The sequence below is a fragment of the Vespula vulgaris genome, chromosome 3 (assembly GCF_905475345.1).
Source record: "Vespula vulgaris chromosome 3, iyVesVulg1.1, whole genome shotgun sequence".
In the NCBI taxonomy this organism is placed as follows: domain Eukaryota; kingdom Metazoa; phylum Arthropoda; class Insecta; order Hymenoptera; family Vespidae; genus Vespula; species Vespula vulgaris.
Genome location: NC_066588.1, coordinates 11,524,233 through 11,543,972, shown reverse-complemented (window position 1 = coordinate 11,543,972; position 19,740 = coordinate 11,524,233). Strand labels below are relative to the sequence as shown.

General features: G+C 34.1%; 1 protein-coding gene across 12 annotated transcripts in view; it reads left to right on the top strand.

Annotated features, from left to right (window-relative positions):
- Positions 1–19,740, top strand: part of LOC127062385 (teneurin-m) — a 682,969-nt gene that overhangs the window by 421,856 nt on the left and 241,373 nt on the right. The window lies entirely within an intron of this gene.

The following is a 19,740-nucleotide window of genomic DNA, read 5'->3' as shown; positions in this document are numbered from 1 at the left end:
CGATTTTGAATTCTGATGTCATGCGATCGAGACACGTTTTTCATTGAATGGTCAAGTTGTGTCGACTGGTAGCCTATGTTCGGTCTGATTTTACGGCGCGAGATGTTTTATTCGTATGGGAGAATTTCAACGGAAAGTCACGTACAACTCGTTGAGCTCTTTTATATATATATTTTTTTATTTTTATTTTCTTTTCCTTTTTTTTTTTCCTTTCGTTGACCAGTTCACATCCCCCATCGATTCGCGAACGCGTAAATCGAGAAACGTTATTCTCTGCTGTTCTCTTTTTTTATTGCTCCTTTTCTTTTTTCATATTTCTTTCTAACATTTGTATCAATTGCGAAAATTCCTTCTAATTCATTCCTCTTTCATTCTTCTTAAGCTTTTCTTTCCTTTCGCACGAACGAATACTCCTCGAAGTTATTCTCTCACGCGATAATTATACGACGATATTGAAACGAGGTCAAAGGAACCATTGATCGGAACTTTTCCTTTTGGAATTTTAATTATTTCTAGAATTAACCCTATTCTCTTCTTCGATCTATTTCTATTTTTATTTTTTCCTTTCTTTCTTTCTTTTTTTTTTTTTGTTCTTCGACAGTCGCTATCGATACTTCACGCTTCGTTGCCATAACTTCATCTGTCGTATCTCGTGCTTTAATTTCTTTCGAGATTCGTGAAAGCACACACGTACTGCATGACGTGGCCTCGGTTTTGGAATTTCAATTTAATCGTGAAACAAACGTTTTCAGCCCGATTGAATTCGCGAAACGATAACGTATCGGGCGTTAATTAATGCCTGGAAATCTATGGTCGGTTCTTCAAAATAAACAATGTTCTCTCTCCTTCTCTTCTCTCTCTCTCTCTCTCTCTCTCATACATAAATTCACAAAACTGAAAATACTACGATGGCGAAGAAAACAAAAAAGATAAAAAAAGAAGAAGAAACAAAACCGAAAAAGGAATACGTTCGAATCAAGAAACAATAACTAACACTTTTATGTTTCCCTCGTTAACGCTTTTAATTTAGAATCCGAAAGCAAAATAAGAGGGATCTGACCTGGAGATCGTTATTTTTGGATCATTTTAAAGGAAACAAACGAAAAAAGTTCGGATATTTTTTTCACTTTTCCTTTGCGGGGGAGCAAAGGAAGAAGAAAAAAAAAAGAAAAAACATAGCAATAGTGGCACGTTTCTCGAATGTCGACGTGTCGCACGTGTCCTCGCAGTTCTGCGACCTTACGAAAATAGTTGCGCGAAAATAATGACACGTGCTCTTCTCTCTTGGGACGCAAAAGGAGAAAGGCGAAGTTCGTTGACATGGTGTAGGTAATAATACGATATACTTATATACTATACATATACATATATAGATCTATACATACATACATATATATATATATATATATAAGTTTGTGTTGGTACAGAACGTACGCTTCAGGGTGTGTCGGCTTTCGAGAGAGATTCATCGGCATTAAGAGCCACTGTCACGTACGCGAATGGTACCATCATTGGTCTGTGTAAGAGAGAGAGAGAGAGAGAGAGAGAGAGAGAGAGAGAGAGAAGGATAAAGAGAGTGGGGAGAATTACCCATAAACTCTCATTTTCCCTTGAAAGTCGTAATGGACAACGTGTCGTGGCGCGACGAAATTGCAGTCACCAATGTAGCGACACAGCTCTTCCGTTGCGGTCATAGAATCGACATTTTTATGAGATTCGATTTAGTCATATGCATTATTAGTTTTATACCTTAACCATTTACGTTATTTTCGGTGTTGGTTCCAAAAAAAAAAAAAAAGAAAAGATCTTTTTTCGTTAATTTCTTAATATTGATACATCTAACGGATCGATCATTTGATGCATCGTAATTTTTCTTAAAAATAGACACATTGAAAAAATTATGATCTATCTCGTTTAAATCAGATTCGACATGTAAAGTTACGATAAATTAAGTTAATCTACGACAGAATTTTTTTCATACTTTTCATTTATAAAAGAGTCGCTCGATCGCTCTCTTCTCAACAAAAATGGCCGGCCCTTTCCTAAAATTACTTTCCCCTCGTTAATTACAGCGGCTAAAAGGTCATCCCGTCGCTGTTTTACACTGCTCTGGAATATATTATTTTAATTTAGCGAGGTAAAAATGATGAAGAGAAAAAGAGAGAAAGAGAGAAAGAGAGAGAGAGATAGATAGATAGATAGATAGATAGATAGAGAGAAAGAGAGAGAAAGAGAATATGCAATGAGCGCGATATGTAGGTCGAAACGCGATTAACTTCGTAATAACGTATCGAGCGTGTTCCAAGTGCGAATAATAAAGTAGAACTCGATTTTCGTAGGGTCGTCATTATTATCGGCTAAAAGCATTGGCGCCGTCGCATGATTTATTTCTTTCTCCCTCGCAGTAGAATACTTTAAAGGGATATATTTTCTACGAATGAATAGAGTCTCTCTGAAACGCGTTGAAGGCGTAAAGGCGCGTTTAAAATTAGTAATGGAGTAGAGAAACTCACGTGTAGTTAAAGTCGACTTATTCTCTTGGACTTTACTCGCGATATAACGTCGTTCGATTCGTCTTCGTTAAATGCACTTTCGATTCCTTGCCTTTGTACTCTCGCGAGCTTGCTTTAGCTCGTAGAACTAAAATTAAAACGACAACGACAACGACGACAACAACGACGACAACGAGGAACGAAATAGAAAATAGAAAATAGAAAAAGAAAGGAAGAAAAAGAAAATTGTAGAGAATTCGCGAGCGATCCGATAAGATAGACTCTAAGACGATTGAAATCTATTCCTCCTTGGAGACGTCTCTCGAAGTCTCGAAACCGACGACGACAAATGGCAGCGATTAGCTTCTCGGTAGAGAGGCAATCAATTGCAGTTGATGGAGAACGGTTCGGTGAATACGAGAGTGGTAACGTTCCTCCTTTTGCCTCGAGCCGCCTATTAAAAATACTTAACTCCTCTTCTTGCTCGGTCGACGACCGAACCACACCGCCAACGTTGATACGATCGGCATGCACGAAGATTGTTCGTATGCGTTCGACGCGTGTACATCGTACCACCGATTGATTGTCTTTCCATCGCTAATTTTATTCTCCATGTTCTTAGAGTTCTAACGATGAAGAAGGAATGTTAAACGAAAGTAGTTACATAGATACGCGAATTATACTTTCGAATAAGTTGGAATCGCGTGGATAGAAACGGCAATCGTCTTCTTCAAACGAAAGATACGTATATTATTCGATTCACGTCGAATGAATCACCAAGCAAAGTGTGAACAGGCCCGTATTATTCCTTAGGAGAGAGTTCTCTACTCTCATCGTACATAATATTTATAGATGCAACGTACAAGTATTGCGTGATTGAATATCTCTTCGTGATTATGAGTAATAGGAACATGTTTCTTCCTCCTTTTACTATCGTTGCTATTGAACGTATATATTTGTGTGTGTTTGTATATATATATATATATGTGTGTGTCTGTGTGCACGCACGAGTACGAAAATTAAAATTGGTTTTATCGCGGTTATTGCATCGCGTACTCCTCTACCTTACAAAGACCCCTTTGTAGTACGTGGTTCGTCAATGAATCTCAAAGTTGAAAGAAAAAGAAAAAAGATAGAAAAAGAAAGAGAGAGAGAGAGAGAAGGAGACGTAAATTAATCGAAGAATATGTGTCTATTTACTCCGATCTTCCGTTTCGACAAATAATTCTCGAATTCGAATGAATAATAGTTATATTCATGATAGCGACATTCGAAGTGGTCCGAAGCGAATGATAAAAATAATTAAATCATCCGTTGTTCGTCCGTTCGTTTGTTATCGATCGAACTTATCAGTTGAATACTTTGCTACTACTATCTATGTATGTATGTATACGCGCGCCATCGCACAACACGCTCGAAATATTATAGAATACGGATTTATCCCGAATGCGGGAAGTTCCGGTCGATCGATCAGCTTTGCACACGGACTACTAACCCGAATCGCGAAACGTTTATAATACCAAACGAAATCGTGTCTTTTGCGGTTCAGATCTCGAAATTGCTAGCATACCATATATATATATATATATATATATATATATATATATATATATATATGTATGTATGTATGTATGTATGTATGTATGTATGTATGTATGTATGATGTATGTATATATGTATATATGTATATATATATATATATATATATATATATATATATATATATTGTATATAGCTTACGTTCATAACTGATATAATCTCGTCTATGAAACTAATTTTACTTCCATTGTTATAATTGTCTGAAACGATTTGCTCGTTAAGCATTAATTACGTATCGACGTTCTTGATATCGATTAACCGAGGAACAATTGATAAGAATTAACGAATAATTGATAAGTATGTATGAACGTAGTTAGGTATAAAGGATAAACTATTTCAATGGAAATGTTCGATTATTTTTTATTATTTATAATATAAACGAAGTAGTAAATGATGTCAGAAAGATAATTTTGATTTGTTATTAGATATATTTACATCGTTTCTTTTCACGTGTTTAAATTAATGTAAATTTTCTTTTTGTAAAATATACTATTGTATGCCAATAAGTAATCAAGCCATTTAAGTGTTCCCATTTAAATTCTGCATTCTCTATGTATGTACGTACATATTCGTGTGAACGAACGAGTCACACGTGCCGTGTCGCGTGCAACGGGTCTCAGCTCCCTTTTGTTGCATCATTGAAAGCCCTTAAAAAGAGACGATCGATGTAAGGAAAATGAAAGGGAAGCGAGAAACTTTTGATCGAATGACACACTTATATATTTGTATTTTATTAATTATTAAAACTTGTTTATCATCTCTCTGTTATTATCCTATATAATGTAAACAACACTTTCGTCGTAAACAACGTTGATCGTTCGAAAGATCGTAATAAATCGAAATTAGAATATTTCGACGTATTTTTAAAGAAAAAAAGAATCATCAAAGTCAATCAGAATCAAAAGCATCAAAATCATTTAGAATATTAGAAGAAAGAAAAAAAAGGAAAGAAAAAAGGAAGAGAACGAGAAACGATCGATTAACCATTTTTTTTTTGCTCTCAAAGTTGCAATTTTCCTTTTTCTCTCTCTCTCTTTTTTTTTTCCTTTTGATTTCCGGGCTACGATAAATTGCGAAAATACGAAGCGTCGATGTAACAGATTTTACAGACTCTGTTTCTCTCCTCTTTGTTTTTAATCCTTCGCAACGTCGAATAATAATTTTCGAATAATAAATGAAAATATAGTCGATAGATAAATAAAGATAAATGGAGTAACAAAATAAAGATAAATAGATAAATAAAAAAGAAAGAAAAATAAAATGGCAAGGAAAAGTATTCTACACTATGATTATATACTTCTTACTCGTATTTGTATACATTTAAATATTTGAAAACGAAAGTGCATAGATAAACTAAAAAAAAAAAAATTAGAAAAAGAGAGAGAGAGAGAGAGAGAGAACGAAAAGAAGCTTTCTGAAAACTTGGAATCGAAAAGAATATGAAGGAAATACGAGAAGTGTCATAAAATCCACAGTTATGCGAAGCTATGCCTAAAATGCTGGATCTATGAAAAGAAAAAAAGAAAACAAGAAGAAGAAGGAGAAAAAGAAGAAGGTTGAAGAATCATAGACTTTAAGAGTGGACGACTAGAGAAAAATGGAAAGAGAGAAAAAGAGGGAAAGATATAGAGAGATAAAGAGAAAGAGAAAGAAAGAGAGAGAGACAGAGAGAGAGAGAGAGAAGAAGAAGAACAAGAAGAAGAAGAAGAAGAAGAAGAAAGGGGTTTGAGAGAAAAGAAGAAGGGTAGGCGCATTTGAAAATGTAATCAGTATAATAGCGAAGTGGTTCTGTGGAAGCGTGGAAGCGAGAAAGAGAATGGCCTGACGTCTCAGTTTTCCTCTTTATTTTCATCCTTCTCGATCTCGAATGCTGCGCAGCATCCGATTCTCTCTGCACGGTTTTTTTTTTTTTATCACTCCTCCTTGATTCTACCTTCTTCTATTTCTTTCTTCTTTCTCTTCTATGTCGTTCTCGTTCTCTCTCTCTCTTTTATATATATATATATATATATATATATATATATATATATATATATATGACGTTCTTTCTCCCTTTATATCCCCACGGCTGTTTTCACTGCGGAAAGCGTCCCTCTTTGTCTCGCGGCTTTAATTTGTTAAAAGCGCGAAAAGTAGCACCTGTCGGACGAGAAAGACGCGTTGGTATTGCTACTGCTACGTTAACTTATATACGTGCAAGAGGTGAGATGCATTTACGTTCCCCTTCTTCTTCTTCTTCTTCTTCTTCTTCTTCATCTTCTTCTGCTTTTCTTCTTCCTCTTCTTCTTCTTTCGCTTCTTCCTCTAATACTACTATCGTTATTCTCTTCTCTTTAGATTCTACTCGTCCTTTCTTGATCTAGCAGTAGACTACAAAGAGAGCTTGACTAAACGAAGCTTGAAACGTGAACGACTATAGTCGTACGTACTGTGTTATACATTGTAAGTTATATATAAACCAAAGTTACAATTTTAAGGGGAACACTTTTGTAATTTGATGGGAGAAACGAATAGGATGTTCGGGAAAAGGCAACTCGTTGTTTCGTTTATTATAATTTTAGATACGATTTGTTCGTTATTATTGCTATGGAATGGTAATATTGGAATTAGAAAATGCATTTGAAAGTTTGAGGAAGTTCTCGAGGAAAGGGAGTATAATCATTTTGAATTTTCATCCGCTTAAATATCTTTAAATATCTCTACGCGTACGTATACATATTTTAATATATATATATATATTTCTCTCTTTGCGTGTGTGTTAGGAAGAAAAGACATGTTACAGTGTATCGTTACAAGAGAACATATAAAGGCTCGTTTCGCAAATCACAAAGCGCCTTTTACTGTAGAATAAGTAAGTACTTACACGATTCACAAAAGAGAATTTCGTGCGACAAAGAAAACACATCAGGCGTGTATCAGCTAAGAAAAGGAAGAAGAGACTTTTCCTCGGCACAATAACTTATAAAGTATCGTAACTTTCTTTCCACCCGCCGTTCGATAAATGTGTTGCATCAAATTGTCACGGAAGTTAACTGCGCGAGAAGAGAAAAGTTTCTTAACTGTTGGGCATTAACTTTACTTTCCGCCACGAGAATAAGGAGAAAAAAGAGGCTGGAAGAGGAAAAGAAAAAAAAAAGAAACAGAGAGAGAGAGAGGGAGGGAGAAATGAGATAGAGAAAGAGTTCGACTTGATCGTTTCTCAAAGTTTTATCGATGCATTCGTAGAAAGAGAGAAAGCAAGGAAAGAGAAGAAGAAAAAAAAGATAGAGAGAGAAAGAGAGAGAGAGAGAGAGAACAACGTATTTTCCAACTGCTTATTTGAAGCGTTACACTTTCGCAGAACTATTCTCAAACTGTTAAACGAATCGTACTTAGAAATGCATCGATACCGTTTGACATTGTTTTCATCGATCTTTATAAAGATAAATCTCAATAACGAAGAAAAGAGAAATGAAAATACAGCCAGCCATTACCTTGTTTTGATCCGTGTTTAAAGCAAATTCTCTCTATTAACGGAACCCGTTCGAATCATTATCATGTAAAATTGAATCAAATTAGAAGTCCGTTAGGAAAATGAATAAAATCTCATTTAATTTCGTGACAAATTAATTCGTCTATCTCGGAAGAGAACGTCTTAGTAATTTCACTGTCTCCATTCTACTGTATTCCTGTATGGTTTGATACGACTGATAGACGTTATCATCTCGACTGGCTGAGGTCGGATGTCACACCAGGAGAGTAAGAGAAGCGGAGTGACAGAGATAGAGAGAGGGTCTCGAAACGGAGAGTAAGTTAGACTACAAGCTACCGGCCAAAGCCCGGCTTATACTGGCGTCGATACAACCTGTACATACACATATATATTCTAAGTCACGCTACGGTTCGTTACGAGCAGCGTGCACGGACGTACGTATATCTACGTTACGAATACGAGCTACCCTCTTTCTCTCTCTCTCTCTCTCTCTCTAACTCTCTATCCGAAGCGCACGTTCTACGGTGGCACGAATCACACTCGCTTGCATCGATACACACTCACGTTAACGAATCAACGTAAAGCGAGAGTACGTGCTACATACATACATACATTACATATATACATACATAAGCGTCAGCCTATCTCTTTGAATACATGCGTGTGTATAGGCGGTTCGAAATGGTGACCGCGACACGGTATACAGCGACGGCTAAACCCTACTAAAGCTCGTAATGTATAGCCTGGCGTAACCCGTGTTACGCCCTCTGACCAGTCACCCTCCTGCGTCCAGCACCTCTTGCCTACATACACACCTGACCACCCTATTCCATCGCTAGTGTTATCAACGAGCGTGGACTTTTCACCGAGCGTTATCGAACTATCGAGACGAATTTCATGCATCGTTCGTTAAATACACTCACCCTTCGATCGCTTCGATCTATCCTTCAAAGTTTCTTCGTCGTTTTACAGATTTCCTTTCTTTCTTCTTCTTCTTCTCGTTCTTCTTCTTCTTCTTCTTGTTTCGTTAAGAAAAACGTCTCTTAAGCTTCCATCGTGCGTGTTGCTCGAGGGTGGTTTCTTAACGAAGTTTAGGGGATAAGAAGAGACGCTCGTCGAAGTTGAAAGTTTTCTTTCTCTCGACATATGTACATATGTACGGAGATAGGATACGTACTATTCCATAGATGTTTGTATATCTATGCGTTCCATTGCAACGACAAAATAAAAGGAAAAGAAGTTGGACTCTAAATGCGATAGATATGATAGGATGGGTAGTGGTGAAAAGTTTCTACGACTGTTTGAACTATAGGATAACTTTGAAATAAAGAAAAAAAACTTGGGCAGAAGGGAATGAAAAAAAGATATCGTTCGAAAGTAAGTACAACGTGTAATTCCGAAATGGAACAAAGCGTAGAATCTAATATATTTTTCTAGTTTGTTTCGTCGTTATGATTATAATCGTAGAAGTAAAAGAAACTTGTTTTGCAGTTATATAATTTTATGCGATTGAGTAAAACTCGTTTCGGAATAATAGAAAGAGTTTTTTGAAGTAGTAAATCGTTGTATTTACTTAAGGAGAACGAGAAACGGCAAAAGAAAGAGATACGAGTTACCCCTTTTTATCGGTCGACTAAATTTCCTTTCTCTAATTAAAAATTTACAAACGGAAATTCATAGTACGAGGAGTCAACGAGGGTCCTGCAATTATTCATCGGTATTAATATTTCGAGATTTGTCACGGAAGTCGTGCGTCATACTTTCGCTAAAAGTTTCCTACCTTCGTGAAAGAAAATGGAAAAAGGAGATAGGATTAAAGAGAAACAGAAAAAGAAATTAAGAAGAACGCGTTAAGCGAACGAACGACTCAAACTGAAAACAAAATAATCAGCAATTTAAAAATAAACAACGATTCATTTATTATCCACAAAAAAAGATTAAACCATTCCATCACTTTCTGAATTTACTCTGTAATTACCAAAAGAAAATTTGTCGAAAAGAAGAAATAAAAAACGGAAAGCTCGAGTCAAGAGGAAATCTTCGATTTTCTACCTAGTGATTTTCCTTTCGCGATTCATCGGTGATTCAGTGCGCTCACAGTGCGGTCAGATAACGAGAGACTCTTTAAGGCCTTCGTTCTGCCGTCACAAATCACCTTAAGCACGTTAGGATTAAGGTTGGATGCTGCGGTGTGTGCCGGTTACAGTCGTCCGCTTTGGATCCATCCTTGGGTACTATGCGTCTCGAAATTACATCCGACGAGACTCCTTGGACCAAACCCTCCTACTCTCATCTTCGTCCTTTCTCTCCCTATGTTTTCTTAAACCTGAATTTATTGTTTATTCTAGTATCTACCCTCGTTGTCTTCTCTGTTCATCTTTCTCTCTTTCTCTTTTTCTATATATATATGTATACCTCTCTTTCTCTTTTTCTCTCTTTCACGTTGGAGGACTCGTTTAATAAATCTCCGTCGTGTTTTGTTCCCAGCAGGAGGAAGATCCTTTCTTCTCTTCTCCTCGACATCCTACGCATCATTTCCGGTAGGATCCTCTCTTAGTTCTCTCTTTTTCTTTCTCTTTAACTTCGAACTCGAACAATTCTCAAAAGATGATTTCCTCGTTGACTATCGCAAACGTTATCAACTAACTACTTTGCCCTTATACTTCATTCTATATTTTTAATAATCTCTTGATCGATCGCTCGATATTTTTCTTTTTTCTTCTTGTTTCTTTTTCTCTTCAATCTCTTTTCTTCTTTTTTTTTCCTTTTTTAAATCCACAGAGAGAAGTCCTTTCCCGATTAATTGGATCGACATCGAGTTTTGATAATCGTGACGAAATCGAAATGAAAGCTTCGGTGATAAAAGAGATTGATTGATATAAATCCGATTTTATGTCGATCTTCTGTTAATTTCGCGATCGAATATTGATCTTCGATTGAGGACGTACCGATATAATTACATTTATTAACGTCGCTTTCGATCGATCGACTGCTACTTTTTTTAAGACTTATTTTTATTCTACGAGCACGAAGCAAAGGATTCAACACTTTCAAACGTATCGATGACCGAACCATAAAAAAGATAAAGAATGGAGAGAAAAGGTAAAAAGAAAGAGAGAGAAAGAGAGAGAAGGAAAGAAAGAGAGAATCGGGGATTTACCTCGATTTACTTCTCGCGAAACTTGAGATATTGCCGAAAGCTTCGGCCATTCGCGCGTTTTCGAGGACGCGTAATTCCGAGGTCGTTCAGAGGTCGTTCGAAACTACCCTGATATCCTTTCACCTCACGCACTCTGGGAAAATTTAGCTTTTCTATAAAAAGGACCAACGAGAGAAAAAAAATACCACAGGTAGAAAAAGAAAAAAAAAAAAGAAAAATGCAGGAAGACCAAGAGTGAAAGTGCCAATGAGATAAAGTAAAAGAAAGAGAGAGATAGAGATATAGAGAAAGATAAAAGAGAAAGAGATAGAAAGAGAGAGAAAGAGAGAGAGAGTGATAGAGATATAAAAATATAGAGAAAGAGAGAAAGAGATAGAGAAAAAAAGAGAGTATTAGAGATATAAAAATATATATATACAGAGAGAGAGAGAGAGAGAGAGAGAGAGAGAGAGATGAAGATATAGAGAAAGAGAAAGAGGGATAGAGAGAGAAATAATGTTGGAGAAGATACGAGGTGAGAGAAATGAAAAAAGAAAGAAAAGGATGGTGCTAAAAAATGTGAAGGTTCATGCCCTCGCAAGTTTACTCCCAATTGATGTTCGGACAACACCCTAAAAACAATATCCTGGTGGTCTAGCATCCCGAGGGCAGTACGAAATACGAGGATAAAGGAGGAGACAGAGAAACAGAGAATGCGTGAACATGTGTTAGTGAAGGGAAGTGCGAAACAACGCAGAGAATGTTATAGCTATAGTGATATATATATATATATATATATATATATATATATATGTACGTACGTATGTATGTATGTATGTATGTATGTATGTATGTATGTATGTATGTATGTATGTATGTATGTATATCTCGTTCGTGTAATATTCCTTTTGCGTTTTGGATTTTTATGTTCGACAAAATATGAATGAAAAAATACAAATGAAAATAAATTGCGAGGGAGAAAATGGACAGGAAGGAGAATTTTCGTAAGGGTAATGTAATCGACGCTAGCTCGTGTCTCTCATTGCCTCGAAATTAAGCGAATCTTTCATGTCGTTGACACTTTAACGCAATTACGGCATGAAGCCGAGACTTTGTTGGAAGTAGTATAAGATGGGAGATTGAGCTGAGGGAAGAGGACGATAATGAGGAGAGGATAGAAAAGAAAATTTCAGAAAAAAAAGAAAAAGCAAAAAAAAGAAAAGAATACGGAGAAGATAAAAGGACGAGCGCGATGTCCTTTTTTTGTTTTTAATATCATAGTTTACGAAATGATCGATAAATCTTTACTAGCCGATAACCGAAGTTTCAGAATTTAGTTTCCATGTTCACGATTTTTATTGACTTTTAACGATAATTGACGATTAATTAAATCGTCATCTTCGTATCACTTTCGATGTTGAGATACGTAAAAAGTGAAACGATCTATTCACGTAGATCACGTATGAAACGTTTCTTTGTTAATTCGAAATACTTTTTTATATATTATCAATAATAATTTCGTATATAGATAATCGAGAGGAAGGTTAAAACTTGGACACTTGGTTACAATGAGAGAGAGAGAGAGAGAGAGAGAGTCGATCGACGGGATAATTCGTTTAAATGGCATCCATCGATCTGTCGCACGATCGTATGAAATTTTTAATCGGTTAAGGGATTAAACGCAGCGAATTCGTTTCTGAAATCTCGTCCGTAATTAACTCCAGCGAAATTTACGTTGGACGAATGGACGTTTCATGAAAGAGAGCGAAAGAGATACAAAAGAGAGAGAGAGAGAGAGAGAGAGAGCGAGGAAGTAAAAGAAAGCTTATAAATCCCAGTCGCAAAATACAAAAATCATAGAATCGTCTCATGATCGATACATTCGATTCTTTATCTCGATCGTACATATACATATACCGTTTTATTTGCTTCTATTATATATGTACGTGTGTTAGCTCGTTACTTTAACGATTTTCAATCGTTTCGTGAATTTTAAATCGATATTTAAACGATTCCAATACATTTCTTTTTCCACTAAAGATCTCGTAGGGTATAAAATCGATGGATGTTATTAGGAATTCATTTTTCAAACGAGCCGGTAAGCGTACTTGCAAAGGTATATCTCGTAAAACGATGAAGGGTAAGAGTTAGGATGGAATGAGTGAAAGGTTTGGGGTCTCGCGAAATTGCTGATCTTACTTTCACGAGAAGTTAATTAGACGAACGAAAAAAAGGTTGTTTCGCGGTTGCACGAGAACGAAAGGTTGAATGAACGAACGGTGGTAGGGGAAGGGGGAACGGTCAGGGGGAAATTTGTTGAGAGATTTACATATTCATGACGAGCACGTACTTACCTTTCTCCCTGATGTGAAAACATTTAGCTTCGCTACTCTTTATTATTCCTGCACCGTTAGGAAAACGGTTTCAATCCGGAATTTGGTGGAAGGGAAGAAGAGAGCTCCGTTCTATTCGTTCTTTTCTCGTTCGCCCTAATAATTCTGGAAAAAAAAAAGATCTTTTATTCCATGATATATTTTTTATACGTGACAAACGTGTAACAAACGCAAAGTAAAAGTAAAACGTTATGTGTATATACGTACGTTCGCGTACGTATATATGTATGTATATACGTGTATTATTTATTTCAGGATAAAACTGAAATTATCGCGAGGATATAACTTATTCTCAGGATTTTTCTCTTAAGGATTATACTCATTATAATTTGCACGCGATTGGTACATAATTTCTTTCGTATTACACGCCATGTAATACTTATCATTTAAAAACTTGTCTGAGATCATTGTCGAGATATATGGAAACGTTTATTTTGAAGGTGATGTAAGCTTATTCCTCTCTCTCTCTCTCTCTCTCTCTCTCTCTTTTTTTTTTCTTTTTTTTCTTTTCTTAACGAGATCACATAATTCGTGATTAATTTAGTGTAAACTTTTTATTTATGATTATTATATATTAAAAATGTCAATACTTTGTTCAATTTAAAATTCACCGATAAAAGAAATTGCGTAGCTTTTTTTTTTTGCGTAGATTGATTATGAAAGTGATGTGAGTCCAATTTTCATAGACATATGCAAAATATATTTGAAGTGCAATTTAATTTCTCATAATTGAAACTAAACGATTTTTTACAATTGACTGATCATGAAAATGGTGTAAGTCCATTTACAGCCCGTAAATATATATATTATTTCAGTTAAATTTGCTTAAAAGAAGTTTATACAATTAAATTACATATTGATAAATTAGTAAAAACATTGCTAGACTTGACATAATTAATTTATCTTTTTGAATCGACTAATATGTCGATCATTAATATTCTCGAAACAATAAAAAATGGACTTGCACCATTTCCATAATGTATGTGTACACACACACACACACACACATATATATAAATATATATATTTACTCGTCGATTATCCTGCTTTTTATTTTCAAAGAGAAAAACGTTGTTTGCCCGTAATACGTCGAGAAATCTTTGGCTTCTTCCTGTCCCGATGGAAATCGTTCGATTTCGAGAAAACGATCGATGACAGCTTGACGTTTTAAAGAGAAAAAATAGAGAGATAGAGAAAGAGAGACAGAGACAGAGATAGACAGAGAAAAAGAGAGAAAGAGAGAGAGAGAGAGAGATTTTTTAATTTCGAAGTTCCAACGTGCGAGATAATCCCGAATGCAGGTGAAATTTTTTTCACAATGCGCCGATAACACTTTCGTGCCTACAATTGACGACATTCGGAGCACTTTGACGATCGTTAGCGGAGAAACGCTGAATGCGATATTGAATCGCGCGATCGTGAACAATCGACGATACTCGCTGAATAGATTGGAAATGGGGTGAAATAACAGCGCCCGAGAGACAGTAGAAGCGAGCTGATCGGTGCAGAGACGAGAATTGGAGAGAATGAAAAGGGGGAGGGGAAAGAGGAAGAGAAGGAGAGGAAGGGAGAAAGAGAAAAAGAGAAAGAAATGATGAAAAAGAGAGAGAGAGAGAGAGAGAGAGAGAGAGAACTAAATTGACAGTACATTTCGGAATAACACGTGGTCACAAGCAAATGGATTTTCCAAAAATGTTTTGCGACCTATAAAATTTAATAAAACCTATCCGGAAGTTCCATTTTCGACACATCGACGATCTAGAACTATTTTACTAAGAGTCCGGAATTCGAATGGTTAAAACGAGTGACGATGTATGTACATACGTCAACGACGTTCGTTCGATCGAGTTAGGAATATACCAAATTTAAATATAAAAAGAGGACGAAATAAATCGAACGGAATAAATATATTTTTTTTTCTATTCTTGAACGTTTTATCAATTTAGTATCTCATCGTTTAGTATCTCTCGCGATAGAGTATGTATCTAAGTATCGTTCGAAGTTACATCGGACATGAATTATATTATATAATGTATTTGTATATAATTAAACTATGATGTAATGTGTATAGTATAATGTTATAGTAAGTGTATATTTTTATTGTCAATTCAGAAAAGATCTATCGTAGTATTCGACTTTTTCGGATGCTTAAAAATTTCATTGATGAATTTATTCAATTTGTCGATCAAATCAGTTTCATGAATTTATCATTTAGTATCTTTCTTGACAAAGTACATAAGTATACGTATCGTTCGTGATTACATCGAACATGAATTACATTATATAATGTATTTGTATATAATTGAACTATAGTATAATTTGTATAGTATAATATTACACTAACCGTGTATTTTTATTATCAATTCAAAAAAGATCTATAGCAGTGTTCGATCTTTTCCGATGCTTAAAAATTTCATCGATAAATTTATTGAATCAAATCAGTTTCATGAATTTATTATTCGGTATCTCTCGTGACAATGTACATAAATATACGTATCGTTCGAAGTTACATACAAAGATAAATTATATAATATATTATATTTATATATAATTAAGCTATAGTATAATATTACACTAACTGTATATTTTTATTATCAATACAAAATAGATCTATCGAGTATTCAATCTTTTTGGATGCTTAAAAATTCTCACCTCGTTCTATTTCTGAGTCATTCTCAATGAAAAAGAGGAAAAAAGTATATAAGAAAGAAAGAGAGACAGAGAAAGAGAGAAATAAGAAGAAGAAAAAAAAGAAAGATTGCCTTCTGGCGGGTACGTCAGCGTGGCTCAAGGAATCTCTTAGTACTGAAGCGCCACGAATGGCTTGGAATACGATAGAAATGCGAGGAATTTCGAAGAAGCCGAGAACGACGACGTAGCTTTAACTTTCTTCTTCGAAAAGCATCAAGATAGCACTCTTTTTCTCTTTCTGATAAGCTTTGATGAGGTATAGCTCCGAAAGAGACTGATCTTCGTTCAAATCTTTCATTCGAATAATCAAATTACATGGCGTTCTTTATAAAAAGGTATAGATGTTAAATATCGTATCGACATGTGTATATGTGTGTATGTGTGCGTATGTGTGTGTTAATGTATAGATGTACAATTATTTTCTATGATGCATCTTTCTTATTTTTTTCGTTGAAAAGATTCGAACGACGGAAACGACGAAATTCTATATACGTTGAATTCTAATCACTTGCACTTTATACATTTTTTTTTTTTATAATACCATCGATCAATTTCGGTTCTTTTTCTTTTCTTTTCTTTTTTTTTTTGCAATGAAATTTTTGTGGAAGTGAAATTTGTTTAAAATTTGTTTAGAACGGAAAACATGAAAAGTGTTTATGAATTTATTTCTTTTTAATTAAATATAATATACTTTTATTACTTTAAATAAAAGAAATATATTATATAAATATAATAGATAATTTTATTAAATATAAATATTTATTCTAATGCAAATGAAAGTGACAATGAAATTTTATATTTTGCAATTCGCCATTGGTACGATACGTTACGTCCCCATATGCATTTTTCGTTTATTTCGACAAGTATCGTGTTTTGACGTATCTTTTAACCTTTTCCTTTTCTTTATATTGAGATTAATTCCGATAAAAGCTTAGAATTCATCTTCATCCACATCACGTCTGTCAAATAGAGTTATTAGTTATTTGTTTCGACGTTAGAATATATTTTCTCGTAGTTATTCGTTTCTTTTATAATCTGAAAAGCAATTTGATATATTACATTTGGTTGTACGGTATTTGAACGAATTTCCGGTAGAATGATTTTTGGTTATATTTTACAAATCAATTCTTTCTAAAATCTTTTTCACTTTCAATTATATTATTATATTTCGATATTATTATTAAAGTACAATGATATTTCAGTTGTATATCGCTTTGTTTATTATATTTATCTTTGTTTAATCCGATGAATTTTTACTTTCATTTTCTATAATTTTAATTCTTCGTTGTTTTCTTTTCTTTAATCTTTTTGTTTTTTCATACTATAATTTCATTACCAGCGATCGCAGAATCATATTGTCATATTCACGTTATCGTTAAATATAAATGTAGTTAAAACGATTTTTAATAGTTTAAAAACAAATTTCTTTTGTCTTTCACTCATTTCAAGATTCTCATTTTGTAATAATTTTCTTCTTTCTTTATTTCTGTTTTCTTTTTTTTATTAGATAAACAAAATAAACAAATAATAATATGCACTTAAGATTTTAAAAGCAGGATATTTGAAAATAAATATACATGTACTGACCGTCGAATAGTCGATGATATTGCATTTTTTAAGTTTTCATATTAATTGCAAATATTCCTTCCTCCACCCTATAACGTAGTCAACAGAGTAATGAAACATATAACGGGTGTCTCCGTATCGTAGTCAATATAAACACACGCACGTGCGAACATATAGACATATAATTTTTTTTTTTAATACATATTTTATTTTCAACGTAGAAAATATTCGCAATATCTGCGAATATAAAAAAAATCGACTTTAGTATTTATCTTTTATTATTATGTTCATTATTACCGTTCGTTATTTGAAACTCACACGCATATGCATATCTTTTTCCCTTGCAAATAATTTTTTTATTCTTCCTTAAATAATTTACTACATCTTACGTTAACTATAATTTTACAAATTCGTCGTTACATATCGCGTTCTATTATTCTCCTAAATTTCTAAATTATACGAGAATCCCTCCTATTTTCTAGATTTTGAAGAAAGCGTAAAAGTTTTTCGTTCAATTGATCCTTCTCTCACAAATCAAATAAAGAATCTATCTAATCCTAATAATCTTACGTATTTCGTTCACCCAATATACAAATCAATTTTATTCCATTGTTAAGATAATCTAAAAACTCATTATTGACCTTTTTATATACATTCGATATTCGATTCACGAATATTGTATCATATCAACACCATTATCGCATATATCTATATACATAGATAAATGTATACATATAACTTATCCAATTATTTAATAATAATAATAATAATAATAATAATAATAATAATAATAATAATAATAATAACAATAATAATCAACTATTATTAATTGGTTTATAAACAATATATAATAATAATATAATAATATATAAAATAATAAATACGATCATATACAATAATAATTACTAATTAAAAATAATAACAAATTTATCAATAGTTAATAAATAATCATTAATTTATATCAGAGATAGAGATAGAGAGAGAGAGAGAGAGAGAGAGAGAGAAAGAAAGAAAGAAAGAAACAGAGATAAAAAAAAAAGGAAAAAAAGAAGAAGAGAACATTGAGATGCAAAGACATAGAAGCAGGTAGTGTCTAGCATCGATACGATACATAAATAACGGTATCGGTGTTTTCGTAAGCACACACTCGCTCGGAAACGTGTGCAAGGGAGGTTACTCTACCATGGCACCGGCCTGCGGTATATAAACTCACCCCGTCGAGAGTCGTGCACGCTGTATAGAGTCACCAGGATCGATACCTATCGGCCTATACATACATAGATACGCTTCGGGATACGAACTTTTCTCTCTCTCTCTCTCTCTCTCTCTCTCTCTCTCTCTCTCTCTCTCTCTTCTGCTTTCAATTCCATCCTCTTATCCTCTTCCTTCTATCTATCTATCTATCTATCTATCTATCTATCTATCTATCTATCTATCTATCTATCTATCAATCTCTATCTTTCTCTCCGTATATCCTAGCAGCAAATTCAACCAATCCGCGACAAGTGTCGTTTCATATCGCTCAGAAGCTATTCTCAAAATTACAGAGTGTGATTGTTTGCCCGGTTCAGGCACCCTCCGTTTACGAACTCATCGGACGTCATTACCAATCGTAATTATTATCGAATTTGATTGTTTGCACAGTTTCGTGTTTAGAATTGAATGGAATGGAATAGAATGGAATTAGGGTAGGATCGAATCCAATCATTCAGTTTGAAGTTTTCAGTGAGTGAGAGTTTGTGAAGGTATGATATCATCTAAATAGGAAGATTAATTAATGGGGTCTTTGTTTAAGCTTTAACCTATCGAAAGAAGTATCTCCATATATCGAGAAGAAAATCGAACAGGACAAATCGATCGCTATCGAATAAATCTTGTCTTCGCGCTTGATCGAAGCTGAATGCACTTTCAGGTGGCATCTTCATGCTATTTTTATCACTTGCTACTTTTGTGTTTACGATTCTGTAAACGAGCGATCGATTTTCACACTCACTTACGGTATTCCATTTCATTTTTATCACTTTCGATCTAGAACTTCTCAATTGATAACGAGAATTTCTTTCAAGAGCACGTATTGTATGTACGAATTTGATGTATTGCAAATACGATTAAAAAGAAAGAAAGACAAGAAAAATAATAATTTTTTGATTCGAACAATCAATCGTGCATACTAATGAATAATAATACGATCGCGATTTTTCTTTATCTATTTGTTATCAGTTTGAATGAATTTAATCGTTCAATTGCTATTGAATATTGCCCATCAATCAACGTATCAATTTGTAGACGGAAATGAGAAATATTTTTAAAAAGGATACGTTACTTCTGATCTATTTTAATGATCGAAAAAAAAGAAAGAAAAATAAAATAAAAAATTGATTTTTCCGTT